At 39.7% G+C, this 5,208-nt stretch overlaps 1 pseudogene; it reads right to left on the reverse strand.

Annotated features, from left to right (window-relative positions):
* Window positions 1-647: 647 nt before the first annotated feature.
* LOC102833975 overlaps window positions 648-5,208 on the reverse strand; it is a 10,659-nt pseudogene continuing 6,098 nt past the window's right edge.

The following is a 5,208-nucleotide window of genomic DNA, read 5'->3' on the forward strand; positions in this document are numbered from 1 at the left end:
AATTTCTTCTTTTGTTATTGGTCTGTTCAGATTTTCTACTTTACTTTGTCTCACCCTCTTTTTATGAGTCGTTCCATTGCAAGTTCAGTTTGAACTGCAATGTTGGCAGTTCAAACCTACCAGATGCTCCTTGGAAATCCTATATAGGGTTGCTCTGTATTGGAACCAACTTGATGGCACTTAACAACAACAACAACCTCCCTCATTAATATAAACTCACTGCAGCAATGGACTCAAGCCTAAGAGTTGTGAGGATGGCACAGGACTGGGCAGTGTTTCATTCTATTGTGCACAGGGTCATGCTGAGTTGGAGCTGACTTGATGGCACCCTAACAACAAGAATGAGTCCTGGTGTGGTGCTGTGGGTTAATGTGCTGAACTGCAAAGTTGGTTTGAACTGCAAGGTTGGTGGTTCAAGCTTACCAGTTGCTTCTTGGAAACTGCACAGGATCACTATAGGTCAGAACCTGCAACAGCAACAGCAATAACACTGCACCGTATGGCACTTAGCTAAGCCTTTGAGTTCTGCTGTCAATTCGACCCCACATAGATAGCTCTTAAGAGTATGGTAGTGGTCAAGGCAGACCTTTTTTTACTAGTTAAGCTAAACTTAGGTTTTTTTTTTTTTTTGGTTAAGTTTAAAAGGGTCATAAAAGAATACTGGAAAGAGAAACAAGGTCAAAATGGATGTTAGAAGAGCTGGAACTTGCTCTTGAATGTACAGCGGCTATAATGACAGGAAGAAATAATGAAGTAAGAGAGCTGAACACAGTATTTCAAAAGGCACCTTAAGAAGTCAGTACAGTATTCTAATGAAATGTGCAAAGAACTGGAGTTAGAAAAACAAAAGAACAGAGAGCACGTGGCATTTCTTAAACTGAAGGAAAAATTCAAGACTTGAGTTTCATTATTGAAGGACTTGATGGGCAAAACATTGAACGATGCAGGAAGTGTCAAAAGAAGATGGAAGGAATGAATACACAGAGTCATTGGACCACAAAGACTTAGTTGATGTTTGGCCATTTCAGGAGGTAGCATATGATCAAGGACCTGTATTGTTGAAGGGCGAAATCCAAGAAACACGGAAGGCAATGAGGAAAAATGAGGCTCCGGGAATTGAGCGAACATCAATTGAAATGTTTCATCAGATGAATGCAGTACTTCAGGTGCGTACTTGTCTATGTCAAGAAAATTGGAAGACAGCTACCTGGTCAAACAACTGGAAGTGATCCTTGTGTGTGCCTATTCCAAAAAAGGCAATCCAATAGAATGTTGAAATTATAGAACAACATCATTAATATCAAATGCAAGTAAAATTTTGCGAAAGGTAATATAAAAATGGTTGCTACATTACATCAATATGGAACTGCCAGAAATTGAAGCCATATTCAGAGAGTATGTAGAACGAGGGATATCATTGCTAATATCAGCTGAATCTTGGCTGAAAGCAAAAAATACTAGAAAGATATTTACCTGTGTTTTATTGACTATACAAAGGCCTTTGACTATGTTGATCATAACAAATTATGGATAACATTTGGAAGAATGGGAATTCCAAAATACTGAATTGTACTCATGTGGAACCTGTACCTAGACCAACAGGCAGTCATTTGAACAGAGCAAGGGGATACTAAGTGGTTTAGAATCAGGAAAAGTGTGTGGTAAGGTTCTATACTTTCATGTAGGAGACCGCAAGTACTGAGATGCTGAGGACTGGTGTCATGGACAAAAATCCAACACTATGGCCGCTCTTAGGCTTGCTAGCCAGGGGCCCTGAGGGCTCAAGGTAGTAACCTCTGGATGTCCCGGGTTCATTGGCTTTTACGAACTCTCTGTTGGGCTAGCTCTGTGTAATTTTCTTTAGTCCTATCACTCATTCTATGCTTTGTACTCCAGTAATTATAGCTTCTGAGAAAATGGTTTTTATAATGCCTCTCTTAATGTCTCCACTGTGTTGGCAGTGCGTAGGGTCCTGGGAATGAATCTTTCTGAGGTACAAGCGATAGCCCCCTGGGATGAGTGTCAAAACTGCTCCTTATTTGATTATTCAGTTATGTTTAATATTAACTTAGAACATAAGCTCTTGATTATCCATGTACATTAATAAAACTGAATTTCCCCATAGAACCGAGGCAGTAAAACTTCCTCAGAGGACGAACAAGGACAGGTTTACTGGGATTAAGCAAGGAGGTTCTGGAGAGGAACTGCCCAGGGTATTCACTTGAGGTGGAGTGGTAAATTCTGGGAATATTGGATTAAAGGACAATGGTGACAACTCCCTCAGGCTGCCCTGGATTTAATCAGTTTGATCCAGATGCTCTTCTTCCCCCTGAAGGTATATGGAAATGTGATGATAGTGAACATTGTAGCATTTGGGTGTGGAATCCGGATAGAGGATAAGGAATGTGAAGGTGAGACCTCTCCTTCTTGGAAAGGTTGTGACCCTTCTCTCACCTTCCCTGGAACTGTAGCAAGAAAGAATTACTAGTTTAACAAATAAAGCTAAATCTTTGAAATCCTGTTCAAACGCATATATTTTTATTTACAAAGTAGAGAAAAACAGCTTAAATCCCTTCAGAGATTATAAACCAACCTTTATATGAGTTTATAAGTCTTTCACCTTTACCCACTAGTGATTAAGTGTTAAAAGTATGTTAGACGGTCCTTTAGGCCTAAAGATTAATCTATAATATCTTGCTTGAACCTTTTCCTCTAGAAACAAAAATGTTAGATTGCTAAGAAAATTGTGTTGTACCTAGAAAATATCTTAAAGAAAGGTTGTTCCTGTAAATTGTTGTGTCCTGTCCTCGAATTTCTCCTTGAAAAAAGACTCGGGTAGAGATAGTTCTGCGTGCATTCTTGGCAGCAGGTCTATCTGCCTGTCAGCTTGTATCCACTCTGGTCTCCGAGTGTTTCTTTTCTCTCTTGCCTCTCCAGACATCCCACCTAGAGTTAGTTCTGTGTGCAATGTCTGCCACCGAGCAGTCTGTCTGGCAGCTTGCATCAAACCTGTGTGTCTGTCTTCTTTGTGTCTGTTTTCTCTGTCTTCTTTGTGTCTGTTTTCTCTTTCTCTCTCTCTCTCACCTCCAGACACCCCCATCTTCGTGTTCTCACCCCCTTGTCAAGGCCGGACCCCAACACTTTCACCATACTTACTCTATCTGTATGTTAAGCAAATAGTCAGAGAAGTGGGACTATATGAAGAAGAATGAGGTATGAGGATTTGAGGAAGATTCATTAACAATTGACAATATACAGATGGCACAATCTTGCTTGCTGAAAGTGAAGAGAACTTGAAACCCTTGCTAATGAAAATGAAAGACTCTATCTTCAATATGGATTGCTCCTCAACATAAAACAAAAATCCTCACAACTGGACCAGTAAACAATATCATGATAAATGGAGAAAAGATTAAAGTTGTCAAGGATTTCATTTTACTTAGATCCACAAGCAATGCCTATGGGAGAGGCAGCCAGGATGTCAAATGATGTATTGCATTAGGCAAATCTGCTGCAAATGATCTCTTAAAGTGTTAAAAAGCAAACATGTGAATTTGAAGACTAAGGTGTACCTGATATTTTTAGCTGCCTCGTATGCTTGTGAAAGCTGGACAACGAATAAGGAAGACCAAAGAATTGCTGTCTATGAAATATGGTTTTAGCAAAGATCATTGAACACACCATGGACTATCAGAAGAACAAACACATCTGTCTTGTAAGAAGTACAGCCAGAATGTTCCTTAGATGAAAGGATAAGACTCTGCCTCATGTGCTCTGGATGTGTTATCAGGAGGGATCAGTCTCTGGGAAAGACATCATGCTTGGTAAAGTAAAGGGCAAATGAGAATGAGAAAGTCCATCAAAAGATGAGTTCAAACATAGTTGTGAGGATGGCATTGTTTCATTCTGTTGTACATAAATGTTTGCTGAGTCAGAACTGACTCAACGGCACTTAACAACAACTACAAAAAGCTAAATTTTGCTTAAGGAGACCTCAGAGGCTATTTTTGGTTTAAGGATTAAAGATTATCGCAGTGAAATACTTTCAGGGGTTCATCCAGTCTCCATTTTCCAGAAGATCTGTTGTTGTTGTTGTTAAGTGCCATGGAATCGGTTCTAACTCATAGCGACCCTATATAGGGTTTCCAAGGCTGTAAATCTCTGTGGGTGTAGAAAGCCTCATTTTTCTCATGCAGAGTTGCTGGTGGGCTCGAATTGCTGACCTTGTAGTTCACAGTCCAGTGGTTTTCATACGGAGCCACCATGCTCCTCAGACAATCAGAAGTTCTCTTCTACATTCTACCCTTTGATTAGGGTTTTTCTATGGAATCTTTGACCAAAACTTTCAGTCATGGTAGCTGAGTACCATATAATACTTCTTGTCTTCTGGCAAACGGGGCAGTTGTCCATGGCGGCAGTGAGCCTCACATTCCACATCCATCTCCTATTCCTGACTCTCCTTTTTCCTCTGTTGTTCCAGGTGAATAGAGACCATGATGCCTTGAATGGCCATTTGCAAATATTTAAGGCCCAAGGTAATACAACGAACTAGGAGTTGGAACAAAAACACTGACCATCTCAATAGGCCAATCAACTAGCATGTCCCTTGAAGCCATGACCCTAAACTTCCAAACCAAAGAACCAAATCCCATGAGGTGTTTTCTTGTACATAAACAGCCTTAGCAGCTATTGCTCTTTTTTTTGGTTCATTGTTGTAAGTATCATGCAACTTTTGCCAACTCCTCTTTTTACAGATGTACAACTTATGGACAGCAATAGCAAATTGGCTGTGCAGTCCTACTCTTAATCAATGTGATTTTCCATCACTGTGAACCCCTTTTTCATTCTCCCTCTCACCCCTGGAAACAGTTGATAATCTGTTGTCTCTATACATTTGCCCCTTTTTGTTATATGTAAGTGAGATTATACAATATTTGTCCTTGTCCCATTGAGCTCATCATAATTTCTTCAAGCTCCATTCATATTGTAGCATGTATCAAGACTTCATTTTTCCTACTGGCTGAATAGTATTCCACTGTATTAATCCATTCATTTACTGATGAGCGTTTAGGTTGTTTATCCACTGTGTTAATCCATTCATTTACTGATGAATGTTTAGGTTGTTTATCCATTGTGTTAATCCATTCATTTACTGATGAGCGTTTAGGTTGTTTATCCATTGTGTTAATCCATTCATTTACTGATGAG

Source organism: Chrysochloris asiatica, unplaced genomic scaffold (assembly GCF_000296735.1).
Source record: "Chrysochloris asiatica unplaced genomic scaffold, ChrAsi1.0 scaffold00023, whole genome shotgun sequence".
NCBI classification, from domain to species: Eukaryota; Metazoa; Chordata; class Mammalia; order Afrosoricida; family Chrysochloridae; genus Chrysochloris; species Chrysochloris asiatica.